Source organism: Poecilia reticulata, linkage group LG10 (genome assembly GCF_000633615.1).
Source record: "Poecilia reticulata strain Guanapo linkage group LG10, Guppy_female_1.0+MT, whole genome shotgun sequence".
In the NCBI taxonomy this organism is placed as follows: domain Eukaryota; kingdom Metazoa; phylum Chordata; class Actinopteri; order Cyprinodontiformes; family Poeciliidae; genus Poecilia; species Poecilia reticulata.
The window spans coordinates 19,023,086-19,039,563 of NC_024340.1; positions in this window are offsets into that span (position 1 = coordinate 19,023,086).

The window sequence follows — 16,478 nt, forward strand, 5'->3', positions numbered from 1 at the left end:
TCTCTTCCTGCTTTGCACACTTAGCGACTCAAACTGTTGTCCTTTTTCCTTCAAAAACTACGTCAGTATCGGCTCCTTTAGATGGATGGCTTTGTCGTGGTTGTTTGCAGTTGGACTGTATTCTAATTGGTTGATAAACAAATATATTAAATTATTAAAGTTTAGCATATTATTTTATAGCCTAACCTTGTTTTAACAGGGGATGAATACAAACGTGCATCACATTTTTCTGATCTACATTTGTAAAATAAATTAAAACAATGTATATTTTTCTTTCCAATTCACAATTATGCACTACTTTGTGTAGGTCTACTGGATGAAATCCAAATGAATCACGTTGAAGTTTGTTGTTTTAACACAGCTAAATGTGAAAAAGTCTAAGGTGTGTGAATCCTGTTGCAAGCCTCTGTAGGGGTCTGGTTAAGCAGGTACAAGGATGTCAACAATCTGCCGAGATCAGGATCTGTCTCGCAGCTATTTTAGTTACATGCAGCTCAGAGCGAATTCAACTTTTTTTTTTTTTTTTTTTTCACTGGGGATAAATTGTCACAGGCGCCAAACAGAAAGATTGATCTCGATATAACTTCAAGCCACCATTTCCTCGAGGGGAATGGTTGGAAGGAGGAGAATCACTTGACGAGAATCCATGGACCATGAGGGGGAAGAAGGGCGAGAAGCTCCCAAATGTGCTTAAGTTGCTGAAAGTTTTAAGAAATATTAATAAAACCCACGCTGTTTATTGTCTTTGTTAAAATATGGAAATAGCGTTTCCCTTGTGCTTCTGCAAATGTGTGTCCATTAAAACCTAAATTATTATATTCCACAATGCGTATTGCAAATTAATACTTTATGAGTTTCCAAAGTGTTTGCTCTCGGGACTGAAGAAAAAGTGCAGCAACAGCATGGCAATCCAACAAAAAACATTGGCACGGCAACAATGGCTTCATATGCACATGACAAGTTTAACAAGGGTTTTTGAAGCTGACTTCATACTGAGATTTTTCTTGCAAATCCCTGTCCTACATACTGCAGCTTCCAGCCCGGGAGTGAAACTATTACATCAAACTGAGACATCATTGGACTCTTGTTCTCCTTCCTGCTGGTATATAAGTAAAGGGAGTTTACTTACTTAAAGGAATAATACAACGTTTTAGAGAGTTCTTGGAATTAATTTAGTCCTCCCCAAAAAAAAATAAAATAATAATAATTAAAACTGATAAAGTTGGACAGATACCAGTGTCACATTTGGTAGACTAAAAAGAGATCTGAAAAGAATTTGAAGTTTAGTCATTTGGACTGTAGTGCAGCTGAGGAAACCAGAAGGGTTAGTGGTTCAATTTAAGGCAACCCATATATAATAAGTACAACTGCTTTGTAAAGTTCTACTTTTAAAACATGATCTTAGCGTTTTGAGGAATGTTTTCTTAGTCTCCATAAAGTGATTATATTTAGTTTCTGTAGCTCCAAAGGCAAACACCAATGCATGACATACACAGGATGTAAATGCATTGCAAAATTACAGAGTCAGACAGAGCAACAGAGCAGACTGAATGTCTGGAATGTTTTTTTGTTTTGTTTTTTTCTGCAGCTTTCTAATGCACAACAAGGACATTACTTCAGCTACTGCTGCTTTTTTACCTCTGCTCCAGACGGGGGAGAGTGAAAGCACAGAGATGTTTTTTCAATCAGAGAACAAGACCTTGTATCTGTGTAGACATCATCAGAATATTTGTACTAAAAGCTCCAAGCTTTGTTTGTGGCCCCTGCTTATTAAAGAGCCTGAAGTCTGAACGGTTACTAAAGTTAGTGACTATTCCTCTGCTTTGCAGATGTATCTTCGGTTTTCTCCTCGTGAGTAATGTTTTGACTTCGTAGAAGGGTAAGTAAATGTTTTTTAATACATTCTTTAATTGTTTTTATTAATTGCAGCAGTATTATGTAATTAATTTATTTAATTTTTTTTTACTTTTTTTAATCAGGTGAGTTATTAAGAACAAATTCGTATTTACAGTTTAACTTGGTGTAGATTTTCAATCAAACCTTTTTATGTTTATGAGTTTACATATTTTATTTACTTTTGTTTAAAATTGCTCTGCTGGCCGGAGGTTTTTAACTTACCCCAGAACGTTAGTTTACTTATAATGTACATTATATCACAAAAACAATTACATTTTTGAACATAGTTCAAATAGTTGAGTGATATGATATAAATATTCAATAAATTAGAATGTACATCACGATGAGTGTCGTTTATCAGATTAAAAACGTCTTTTAATCCTATAAACAGATATTAAGCATAGTTTTCCGTAAGCCTATACATAGTTCCTTTCAAATAGTTTTTTTTATTATTCTGATCTAATATTCTAATTTTAAATGTCAAGAGATATGGTTTTTATGTACTATAAGTGGAAAATCATCAAACCTCCATCTGTGTCTAATTCATCTATATAATGTGATAAAGTCCCTAAAGTGAAGGAAGGAAATTTTCACTAATATTCTAATTTATTGAATGGGTCTGGAGACATACAGGTGTAGTAGGAGCTGCAGCGCCCACTATTGGTGAATAAAGGATGTTGTAATTGAACTCCTACTTGGCTTCACTAATGCCAAATCAGCTTCCTCAATTTTTGCAAATGAGGAAGCAAACAAAATAATGTTAGTCATGCAAATGTTTTAAAAGACACACGTAAAAAAAGCAACATGAAAAAATGACAACTGCAACTGTAAATTAGACAAGTTGTAAAAACTCACGAGATTAAAGTGAGTTATAGGATTCTTGTGCTCTGTAGGTGTCAATAACAATGTTACTCATGACTGTATTAATTGGTTTCAAGCTAAGATAGTCATTTATTTTAATTTTTATTTAATTATGCTAGTTTTCTGTGTTTTTTTATTTTATTGAATAGTAGTTCTTTGTACAATAATTTCATTACAGCATTAGTGTTCAATTGCAACTCGTACTTGACAATAAATCTGAACTGAGTCTGTCAAATGTTGCCTTAAGGGAAGTCAGAGTCCATCCAACAGACCAAATGTATCATTGATGCTCAGAGCATAAATGCATGAAGTTAGAAACACATTTTTCCCACCAAATATTGGATCCAAGTCACTCCTTGCTATTTGGACGTCGTCCAAATTTAATGATGATTGTATTGTGCAGCTCTGCATCACAGCTCATTCATATTACATTGTGAGTGTTGTCTTCCGAAACACTGACCCACATGGCAACACTGGTTACAGCTTGTACCCATGCAAGTAAATTTGCAGCCTGAGATTTTGTACCACTATGCAGATTTTGTAAGCTCTCTGGCCTCTAAACCGCACACATTCTTTGGGTCAAAGGTGAAGTTTTCCTGTAGCGACATGATGCGACTGCACACTGAGGTGAGGAGAGCTGCAGCTGGTGGAGTAGTAGTATTTGTTTCTCAAACAGCAGAGTCTTGTGGCGATGAGGGAAGGAAACTGTGGAAAGAAAAGCATCCAGAAGCCCAGCTCTCCCTGCGCTAATCCCTCCTCCCTTCATCCTTTTCCTTCTCCAGAATTCCAAATGGCTATGAATGTTTTTTTTCTCTTTCTTTTTCCCCTGCCTGCTTTTCTCAGAGCTGCGTATTAACAATTGCACTGCGCTGCAAATGGCATCTCCATGGTATGGGCTGACCTTCACTCCTCTACAGAGGGCACGCCAGTAAATCCATTTCTCCAGAGATGCGGTTCACTGAATAACAAATCACGAGGCCAGACGTGGTTTTCTCTTCTGTTAAGAAGCCTTTTTGCTGGAAGCGTCCCTCACAGGGAGAGCAACACCAGGAGTTTATTATGAAGAAAGGGGAGTTGACAAGCACACAATCTGTTGCCAGGGAACCATACCTCCAAACACATGAAGCCTAATCTATTTTTCTTTTCCTCCTCCTCGTCCTCCAGTTCTCTTCTGATTATAGTCGGGTAAATTACACATATTATCCCTTCAAAAAAAAAGCAATAAGCCATGGCGTATAAATAAAATGCAGTTCGAGTGTACACACAAGAAGCAAACACAATGACACCCTCAGCATCATTTGGGAACAATGTGGAGTCCTATTTCTCTCCTGATATCGCACAGTTTCTGCACGTATTCCTGCATCTCATTTCCGATGTTCACCCTTCTGAACCAGCTCTGCTGAATATCAGCTACCTGTCAGAATCTGTTAATGCCCGCATTTCATAAAACACCTTATCTCGCTTCATGACCAATGTAGCGTTATTTACACCTTGCAAACAAAATAGCTGCTGCACTGCTGATGCCGATAAGGGCCTTTAGTCACACAGTAAAGTGACAAGCAGCCAGATTACAATTTGGTGATTTACCCTACATTTGTTCCTGTGACCTGAACCAAACAGCCAATTTCAACAGACACTGCGGTTCAGTTAAGGATAGACCTGATGAACTGTGTTTGATTTCTTTGCACTGAATCAGCGTAAGATGTTTCGCTCTGTAATTGGAGCTTGATTTGAAAAGACAAACGAAAACCAAATATTCAGGTCCATACCGTTTTAAAGAAATGGTGTTTTAGTTCTTGGTGATAATGTAATTTCTTAAATACAGAGCAGAGCAATAGTCTTCAGACTCCTTTAGTGGTTCTTTACATTTTGCACCCTAGAAGAAACCTAGTGGCAAAAGTCTGGAGACCGGAGTTGAGGTTTACCTTCCAGCAAGACAAGTGCCCTAAATATACAGCCACAGCTACAATAGAATGACTGGCCTAGTCCAAGCTGATTAAGAATTTGTGGCAAAATATGAAAATTAAAGTTGACAGGCACTCCCCATCTGATTATGTTTGAGCTGTTTTGTGAAGAATGACAAACGGTTTTAGTCTGTAAATGTGTAAAGCTGGCAGAGACAAACCTCAAAAAGGCTTGAGGATTTAACTGCAGTGAAAGGTGGTCTTATACAAAGTCACACATTTTTCAGATTTTTATCTGTTTTAACTGTTACCCCCCAAAAAAGATTTTTAGTTTCAATGTTTCTACATAACCTTGTGTTTGTTGGTCACTTAAAATTAAATAAAACATGTTAAAATTCTGGTTGAACATGCTTTCAAAGCTGTTCGTGTTTGGCTGTTATCTGGTTATGTTGATTTTGGGGTTTTCTTTCTGCTTCTTCCACACTGAGTGGGTCATATTTCACAAATAAAGCCACTCGCTTCATCTGTTTAGTGTATCTAATTCTCTTGAATGAAATGCTCTCTCTAATTATTATGGCATTTAAAAAATAAAAATAATTTGTAAACTATAAAATGTTATCCATGCTACCAGCTGTTTCCCTCATGTCTTTGGTCTACTGTGTTCAGAGGAACAGAACACAGTTCTCTCTTCAGGAGATTTATGAAAACCGAAAAGTTTTACATCTTAAGGGGGGAACAAAAACAGAGAAGAAGTATTGATTTGTGGCCTGACACACGCGGGACACGGACGTGCTAAGAGCCCTCAGAGTGCAAGCAGGCTCATTCCTCTTGACTCATGCGGAGATGTAGCGAGCAAATGGTCTTGCAGGGATGCCCAGAGCTCAACCTGATAAGTGCATCTAACACACTCTCCCCCGTGTAGGAGGCAGATTACACTCGAGCGTGTGCGTGGCTGGTGAGAATGGGCCTCGTACCAGCTTTATTAAATAAGTGGTGGTCCTGCCTGGTGAAATGGAGCAGCGAGGAAGAGTTACATGCACCGCCTCCTCTGCAGTGTTGGTGGACCGCCAGCATCACCATAAGCAGTCAGTCAATAGGCTGACTCAACAGTGTGTGAAATTAAGAGGGAAATAGAAGTAGACAGACATTAAGCCTTTCTCCCACTCCTCCTCACCCTCTCAGACGCCAGACAGCAGCTAATGCACCCCCTCTGCCCCCCCACCCAGAGCCCCCTCACACTGCTATCACACACCAGCAGCAGCAGCACTCTGCTACTTGTCAACTGCTTCTCAGATTAAAAAGAAAAAAGGAAAAAAAAAAAAAAAAAAAGAAGCTGCACAGGCTACACTGACCTCCTTTGACAGCATTAATGTAAATATCATACCGAGACAGATTTCTCAGACGTCTGTTTCTGCACGTTATAGGTTTAATAAAAAGCTAAAGAGAAGGAGTGTAAACATGTTCGCACACAGCCACATGGCAGGGAGCTCTAAGCTGCGTCTGCAGGACGAGGCTTTCCCTGACAGGCGCTCCTGTGTGGACAAACATCAGCTGTTTGTGCCATAACGACATAAAGCAGGGATTTCATGCATCTGAAAAAGGAGAACAAACCAATGCAATTCTGTTTAAAATTCGCACGATTGAAATATCTTCTTATGGAGCCAGACATCTGCTGTCAGGTATCCACAGGGAAGATGTTTAGAATAACTACCATTTTCTCCGAATTTCTTTCTTCTCCTTGATATGTTAATACAGGTCGTGTTTTTTTGTTTGTTTGAAACAAACTCCTTTCTGCTGAGAGCCTCATTTTGTCAAAGCAGGGAGGAGTCACATTTCCATACCAAATGTCTGGGTTAAAATGCGACTACCATTAAGGAAATTTTCAACAGTGGCCTGATGATAAAACAGGCAGTTGCCAAGGTAATATGCTAAGCAGTTTCATTGACTGTGAGTTGAACTATGAGAGCTGCATCCAAAATGGAGTCTGGGGGTTTAACTGGATCCTGCTGAGTGGAAATAAATTCAGCGTTTTACTCAATGATATTAATAGATGGTTTGCAAGAGCAAGCAGAGTGTTAGATTAAGATATATTCACTAATCATGCCACTTTTGGGAAGTAACTGAAGTACGGGGAATTTTATTTGAATTTCAAGTCAAATTAAGTTCTTCATTGCTTGAATGGGAAACATTAAAATTGTATTTAATTCTTTGATCCAAACCCTACATTTGACTGTAGACTGTCAGGCTATGTGGACAGCATAACCCTGGTAGGGATGCAGTTTTGACATAGAGCTTCAAGTTTCAGGTTTTGTTATGTTTGTGTCGGCTCATCGCATTAAATTTGGATAAAACACAATGATATTTGTCTTTCTACTCTTTTAGCAATGGCTTTTTCTTTTTCCAGAAATGCCACATCTCTAATGAACAAACTAATAATTTTGTCCACAGACATTCACACCTGAACTGTGGATCTCTGCAGCTCCTCCAGGGTCATCTTTGGCCTTTGAACTAATAATCGTTGTCTGCTTGGACAAATGCTCTAAATCTTGGGATGATGCTGATTTATGATGTCAGAATAAAGGTGGGAAAAAAAAATTGCACTTTTCACATTTTATTTGTAATTCACTTTGAAAACGCAACACAATTTCCCTTTGATTTCGAAGTTTTCCATTTGTTTGAGTTTGTTACTTAAAATCTGATTGAACTACAGTTCAAAACTTAAACTTAAAAAGTTCAAGAGGTATAAAACATTTGTGTTGTTTATGAATCTCAGACGTGATCCTGTTAATTATTATTTCTTTTAATGAAACAATATTTTTGGAACGACAAAGAATTAAAAGATTTTGCATGTTTGAGGACACTTTGAGAAACATCTAACCTTTTCAGCTATTTAATCTCAATTTCAGAAAATTTTAGCTTCTAAATTGTTCTCTGCTTGCTAAAAGCAGCAGGACAGGAATAAACTCCTGAGGATCAGGACTAAAAAGAAGACAATGTCTGTGGAGACTCTTCAGATGGATATTGACCAAAGGGGGGAAAAGCTGATGGAATTTCATTGACCTATGACAAACTGCAACGTGTTACACAACCAGATCAATGTGCTCCTTCCCCCCTGTCCGCCTCTCTCTGGGGGACTTTTAATGCTCGAACTTCTTCTCATTGAGGAATCGAGAGGCGTTGTGACTGCCGAACATGCTGACAGACGTTTGTGAGAGGGCTGTGTGAGGCTCTGAAGAATGCTTGGCTGGTGCGTCTCATCTGCGAGGACGGAGAGCTGCGTTTAAAATATTCTCTTTCTGACTCCAGTGGGAACGACATGGAGATGGGGAGATTCTGTGATGTGGAAGGTTCTGCACAGATGATGCATGGGATTCTCTTGCTCTTGGAGACATTTTATATTCACGCCGCTGATGTGCAGCCTTCATGTTCTGTGACCAAGGTCAGCGAGTGAAGATATCTGATTAAATCCCTTCTGCTTGATTTGTGGGTTTCACAAGGACACCATGCTAGGTCAACATCTCTGACTTATAATAAGTGCAGCTAACACGATGTCAGGGTTTCACGTGAATGCAGATAGAAATCTCTTGAGCAGAAAATTAAAAGGAAAAACAGCAGCTGGAAGTGGTGTGATAAAAGCAGATGTCTGAACTTTAATACAAATCTGTGCTTCTTTGACTAAATATTAAAATGGCGCTTTAGAGAAAAATTTAAAAATACCCCCCCCCCCAAAAAAAAAAAAAAAACTGCATCAAAACCTATAAGAATGTGGTGTGGTGATTGATCCATACCTACTTTAATATCTAGGTTTCCATCATCTGATAAAGGTTAAAGGCAGGATGCTCATACAAGATGCTTTGTCATATATATAGACCTATAAGAACAGGTTTGCACTGCAGTGTACGGACGTGAGTTGCTATCTTGATAGGAGGCTCGTTTCAACAAATTTGCAGTGTGCAAGTGGGAACATGAGATAGCTCCATCCCCCAGTTGTTATCAGCCTGTTTCCTTTAGCGTAGCAAACATCATTGCAATCCATGACTGAGCATGCAACACTCCCCCCTGTAGAAATCAGACACTTATTTACAAATTGTGATCTTCTGGGGAACAGGACACTGACAGTATTTGCAATCTGTACAAATTAGGTTTGCATAAAAGACAGGTCAGAAACGTAGCAAGTTCAGAGACGTCAGGGTGAGTCAAACTATATTAAGGTTCATAAACTAATCAAGCTCAAATTGATCTGCAGGATAAAATCCTTAACTTTGCAGGGAGAAATGTCCACTCCACTACAAAAAAAAAGAAGCAAAGGAGATTTCCTTGGATTACAAATAGAATTTATTTAGAATCATAACTAAATGTAAATCAATTGTAACATAATTAGTTCAGGAAAAAAAGGTGAAGGAGTGAAATGTCCAGAGTCATTTCAAAAACCTTTTTAAAAGTAGAATACACTCATGTAACAATATAGTGGCAACAAAACACACACACTACAAAAGCATACACTGTAAAACACAGGGAGCAGACTTTAAGTGGCTGTGTATCAATTAAAGTTGTATTATTATTCTCCAGGTGAGAGGCAATGCATCAGGCATGCAGGTCATTGGATTTCAAGACTTGCAGGTGAAGGGATTTGGTCAATCATGGAGCAGCCAATTGATTTTCCTCTCTTTATTTGCTGAACTTGGCGTGAGGCGGAGTGAAACTTCTCTCCCTGGATGCACACACTGAATGTAATTTTACCCATTATCCAACAAGCACACTTACCACCTGTTTTCTATTTTCATGTGCTGACATTGGGGAGTAGGAGATATCTCGGTGAAACGCCTGTGAAAAAAGAAAGAAAAAAAACAGAACGTGTAAATAGAGGATGGGAAGAAGTGTGGCTTGAATGAAAATTGAGATTTTTTTTTTTGTACTGTGGGAAGTGTTAGTATAGGATTATGGAGTGAATTTTCCGAAGTGTGCCAAATGTCAAATCAAATCAACTTAGCATAAATCATCTTTAATGCACTAAGCTGCCTCCCTCTAATCTCAGAAACTCTGAGACAATTTCTAAGAGTTCAATGAAAGGCTTTAGCCAACAATAAGCTGAAGAAATATAAAGTATTTTTAATTATAGGTCAAGCCAATGAATATATGTCAAATAAACATAGACTTGACTTGTGGACAGAAACTTAGAGGAGGCATTCATTGGCAGTAGCTGAAGCTTTCTTCTGTTACATTTTTTTCTGTCAATTTATATTCCTTGATTTTTCTGTGTTGCTGCTCCAACACGCTTTTGGTTGCTCTTACTTTTCAGGTCTTTATCAGTTGATTTGTCGTCATATTTGCATTCCTGCGATTGTCTATCTCCCAGGGATTACAATGAAATGCTTTTGTAGCACTTGCTTTAGTTCATCATCAATTCCTTGTTTTTATTGCATCTCAATGTGTTTCTTAATTTTTATAAAACATGCGTTGCAGACATAAAAGTTTCCAAACACGGACCAGAAGAGCTGAATGTGAGCATACAAAAACCTGCCCTAGTTTAGTTTCCTAATGAAACATTTGCATAAGCCAGCCTGTCCTCTAGAGACTATACTGTGAGGTTTACATTTAAGTGTGCATATTGATTTTCACTCTCTGTAGATTTGTTCAGATATGTATGGCACAGATTAGTGAGGTTCTAGTCAGAATGTTCTGTCTCCAAAACCAGTTTGACTCTTTTAAAAATAGGTATTTGCCAACACTGAGTCTCTATCAAGACAAGCTTTTTTTGCTCAGCACATTTCAGCCGACATGGAAGTTGGACCCAATATTCAATTATAAAACTAACAACAAGCATTACATTTTTTAAAATGCCATCTTTAAAATCATCATCAACTGTACATGAAACACATTAATCAGTGTTCCAGTTGCTTTTAATCAACAGCATCCCTAAACCAGTGGGTTTTTAGTGGTTATTATAATCAACGCCATGCATACGCTTAAAGACTCTGCAGCTTCATGGTGCATTAAAGCAACCGACTACATTTTAGGAGTCATAGTTTGGTTATTATGTCCCAATTTAAATGACTCACTCATACTATCCAGAACTCGTGGATGTGGGCCACACTTTCAAAATCTCGTTCTCAACTAAATTTCTACTTGGCCATATCTTGGTTTCAGATGTTCTGCACTATGGATTTTTAGTCAACTCCACAGATGCGTTATCCTTTTACTGCCACTTACTGTAAAACTTCTAGTTGCATTCAGATGCAACTAATATTTTTTTCCCTGCTATCTGTGCCTCTAAGTGCTTAGGATGAGGACATAAAGACGAAAAAACAGACAACGTAGACTCACTGATAACATATTTCACTGTGGTTGCAGTTAAATGTTTGTTTATGAGCAAAATTTAGAAAAGAAAAAAACTGATTTGTTGTCTCAAAAAATTTGCCCAACAGGTCACATGAGTGAGACAGAGAACTGCAGCAGCCAAAGCAATCTCTGATTTTCAAAATGTAACCACCATTATAAATGGTTAAGCACACCTGGCTTTATAGGCAATACCCAGACAACAAGATCATTTCCATGGCCTTTAACACAGTTTTGCAAGTTATGCAAATGAAAATTGGCAGTGCAAGTTGTAACTACACGACTCATCTGGGATGCAACAGACATAAAGTGACACACAGTAAACCCAAAAAAGGTGCCAAGAGTTGATTTTAGTCAGGGTACACAATGCAGATCATTTAAAAAATGCCTTGATCAGAACCTGGAACTAATATTTGGGACCAGACTAGAATATCACAAACAGATGGAAACAATGACAGTCAGGGAGAAAGATTTGCATGTCTATGTTCTTGGCCAGTGCTTTTGCATAGCTACTGAGCTGAAGTGCAATTGTGGAAAAGACAAAGAAAAATCGGACAGAGTTTTAGTCTGTCAGATTAGTTTCTTGATTATGCAGGTGTTCTGCTGTTTGATTGTTACAATACTTCAAGGTTGTGTTATTAAATCTTTGATTATTTTCAAGTTATAGTGGTTGCTTTTCTCTCCCGACCTAATATAAGTGTTTTCAGGATCTAATAAATAATTATTCTGATTGTTTTATATGTTTATTTGAATTAATGCATTGAATTAAGACAAAATGTTGTGGAGATCTGCAACAACCCACACCTTATCAGCCCATAGACCCTACCATAATTTAATAAAGTAGGATGAAAATGTGATTTTTTTTTTTTCCAGTGGACTGGAACAGTCATGTTTTTCTGTACGAAGGCCCTTCAGGAAGCAAGCCAACACCTGGTTTCAATGTGCAGCTATCTTATTGTTTGAATCAGCACACACAAAGAACATTCACTGACGCTGTAACATGATACATGAATGATCTTTCATAGAATTTGGTTCTTATACAAACCATTTGCCGTCCAATTGTTGCATGCCTGAAAACCTAACAGTACGGCTGTGTGTCTGCTCACAAAGATCTGTGTTTACCTTCAGGTGCATCCAAATAAGCTCAGCTGTGACATAAAGTGCAAATGACACAATTCTCAGTCACAGAACCCAATTAGAGCAATTTGAATTTCGTTCTTTGGGGAGCATCTAAAGCTCAGAGGTTTGGAAATCCTGCTTGAGTATCAAATTCGACATGGTTCACTGCTTTCTTTGCATGGAAACACACAGACTTCATCCCACACGTTCATGCACTCCCATGGAAACCGCCTGGTTTTTCCAGTTCACACGTACGGGGAAAAACACGAACAAACCGTGCAGGTCATGCACAGTTGCGCACAGAGATGCACATGCACACACAGAGGGAGTGAGAACTATCTGTGGACCCAGTCATGCTTCACCCATGCAGAGGTGTTTGTTGGCTGTGGGAGTTATCATTGGCCATGGAGGCTTATTCCCCTGCCAGAAGACACCGTGCCATGAAATGAGTGATAACGGCACACAGCTATGACTGGCTCGCACAGCAGCAGGACATGCAGAACCTGCCCGAGATGAAGGAGGGATGCGAAAATGTGAACATACATCATGCAGCTGAACTCAAGCCCTCCGTCCCTCCCTCATTCTTTCTCCTAATGACGTGTGCATTTACGTTCCATTAGCTCTGAGCGGCTAAACAGGATTGAGGAGGAAGCTCACTCAAAGGGGAAACCACATTTTTTTCTGACGGAAGGCAAAAAGTTATTTGTTGCGATGTCAAGCTCAAAAATGGAATGTGCGTTGATTTAATAAGCCGAGATGAAAATTGATGAGACATGAGCAGAACTTTGAGTCATATGGGGCTTTATTTAATTCAAGTGATTCAATTTATTGACTATAATGTTGCAATCTATTGGAAGAATTATGTTGTTTGTACAGAGAGGACTGGAGGGCAGTAAAAATATGTCATAATTCACTATATTTTATTTAGACGAGATAAAAGTATTGATTTTTCCACTGGACATACTGAGGGTTTTTCCTCTAGTACAGTACGGGTGCATTAAACACATCAACTTGACAAGATGAGATGATACATGATATTTGGCTTACAAGAAAGAGACAAGAATCTTGCATTATTTGGTAAAACTAAGGTTTGAATTGATTTGTTTTTGAAAACAGTCAGGATTTCATCTTAGGAACTGTATAAGAAAGAATCTATGATCACAATAGAATAACTCAGTCCAGGTTAGTCGAGTTCATATAATGCATTTTTGTCTGAGTCTAAGATGGTTTTAATGGCCAAAAATGCTTTGAAAATCTCTATTCAATGTAGGCCTGTCAGGTTCACACGTAACCAGTTCAGGCATTTTAGATTTTGAGCTATAGATAAACATCTGCTGTCCAGATTTCTTAAAAGCAGAGAAACTTCTCTTTATTCTAGTGCCAAAGGAGAGTCTGAAGCAGATGATACCTTTATCAGTAGCGATAGAAAAGCACGTGCAAGAACTGTAGAATAATCCACTCCTATAAATTGTGTCAAGATACTTTTTTAAGATGTTGTTTTGTTTTTGGGGGGATTTCACAAATACAATAAAGGTTTCATAAATCACACATTGTCTTAAATGAACTGATCAGTGAAGAATCATCCAACTGAGGTCTAACCAGCAAAAATATAGTGGTTCAGTGCAACCCAAAGTCTTTAATTTTGCAAATTACATCCTGATAAGCAAACTAAAATATTGCTAGAAAGTAGGATATTACTAAAAAGCAATATCACCATATCAAATACAACCAATCCAAGACGTTCTTGCTGTGCTTTTGAATCATTTGTATCATGTTTGTTACCATATATACATACAAAATGCTACAATGATTTACAAGTAGTGACGGCTTCTTCTAAGTTTGTGTTGTTAGATAGTCCAATCAGTGCAGCTTCTATCATTAACCTGTAGTAAAACCAGAAGCTACCTGACAGCTGCATCCTGCTGTAGTTTAGAATGAGCCTCAGACACAGATATGAATGTTTGCGGTTGTTATTTCAGGAGTTACTGCTGATCTCCAAGCAATCTCAAGTCAGAAGGGCAGCTCTCTGAGGAGAAACTTTCTAAATAAGCTGAAGATGTTCCAGAGAAGTACTGCAGAACCACCACTGAGGTAGACCAGATCAGGACGTTTCTGAAGAATGTGCAAAGTTTCTGTGGAAACAGCAGGGGTTTTCCTGGTGGTTGGCATTAGAGCATAGAAAAACAGAAAAAATGGAAATACTTTATGCATACTTTCAGAAAAGGAATGAGAATAGCTTGATCAGTGAAACCACTGATGACAATGTGGAACTGTTCATCTCATGTCCATGCATGCTGATTCAGTCACGGCAGTTTCAGCACTGAAACAAATGCAGTCGTTAACTTTTAGGAGTTCTATGATTGATGTGAAAAAGCAGCCAATTAAAGCTGTTCTCTGCTGGCTGTGCACATGGGAACTTCGACCTCATGTAAAGGGATGTTTTATGTTTTTTAAGCTGTAAGTGTGTACAACTTTAACCAACAGAGTGTCAGTGAATCAAAATCAAAATCTAAGCAAACCTTTAGAGATGTACTGAGCGGCATGGTGCAAGTAAATTTGCAAGTAAAATTTGCACAACCTACAAATTTTACTGACAAATGCAGCACCATACAAATGGCAAAAGATTTGTAATCAAGAAGCAAGGTTTCCTTGTACAATTTGTGGTGCTTTCTTATTGGAAATATTGACAATTTTGACAATTACTTTAAAATATTTGCTTTCTAGTGACTCTTGACTCCTGGTTAATTTTTTTTTGTGTGTTTTGGAGTTTTAAACTTTGTCGCATCAAATTGAATTGAGCTATACGACACAAAAAAAAAACTCTCATAATTAAGGCTAAAAAAACATTCATTGACAAATTAGAGCAAGGGTAAGCAACCTTTTCCATTGAGGGAGACATTTGTAGAAATAAAACTCGCCTGGAGCCACAAAAAACATTTTTAAATATGTTCTCTGCAAAATGTTTTATCATGAAACCTAAAAACATTGAAATAAAATGTACTTCTATTTTCAGAATGTGGAATTTACAGTACAATAAACTTACAGAAAACAACTCCTAAAATGATCGTTTCTTATTGCGTCTATAATCAAAAGAGAAGATCCAGAGTGGAGGGACCAAAGTGCCACACTGGCTCTGGAGCCACCGTTTGCAGGATGATTTCCTCTGAGTTTTATTTTGTTATGGTCGTTATGAGGATTTTCTGTATATTTGTGATAGTCTGCAGTCTTTATGGCATCACAGAGTGAGGCTGCACATCCTGAAGTATATATACTTTTCTTTCGAAGACGGACATTTTCAAAGCCTCGGTAAAAAACAAAACAAACAAAAAAACACGGCTGTCATAAATCCTGCTTCGGCAAACATTTTAACAGCATTCAGGTGCAGTGATGCTCTTCCTTCCACTGCCACCTGGTATTTCAAAGGATTCTGCAGTTCCAACAAAATGCTGAACATGCATCAGAATGCCTTTATGTCTGTCTGCAGTTCTACTGGCAAACATGAAAACTTCAGAATCACAGTCCTTGAGGCGAAGCAGCCACTGTGCTTTGTTTTCCTAATAATCCCTGTAGTTGTGAATTTTTTACCTCGATCTGAATCAACTTAAAGACTTGCTTGAAAGGGTTTTCAGGAGCAATAAAGTCAAGAAAATTATCTTTAAAAAAGTGTCTGTCTTTCATTTAGTGTTTTGATGATGGATGAAATCAACAGAAGCTGTTGTACAGTAACTTTGTCAATGATTGTTCGATGTGCTGATCTCTGCGTGGTGATTTAATCAAAGCTGAGCATATTTTCTAAGCCCACTTTCTTTCCTCTGTTGTGTCTTGACTTCAAGGTTACTCCGTTCAAAAAGAAACAGAATTACTTCCAGCTGGAATGCACATCTTTGAACAAAAGGCTTCTTGCAAAACTCTTCTTACCAAAGAAAAGCAAACAATGAGAAACTTCTTTTATTGCATTTCTACATCTAAACACAGACTATTCACATATTTGGTCTCCTGTGACTTTAATGTTGTAGTGTTACACTCGAGAGAGAATATTTGATCCAAGAATGAGTTACTTCTGATTTTTATCATCTGAAGGTGCAAGCTTTCTGAAGGGGTTGACTTAACATTTCTGAAATTCCTCTAAGCATTTTAAAATATGCAGTTTTTTCTGCAGGAACATAAGTTTCTTTAACTGTGACTTCATATCTTCTGATCGTGGTAGCTGGGACTGAAACACAGCATTTTTGTGCTCTTTTTATGAACCAAAATAAAAAGACAGCCAATTAGTGTGACTATACATATACAGTACCACAGAAAAATGGGCCATTGTAAAACATGAACAGATTTTGATCTAAAAATCTAAATCAGCTTTGCAGC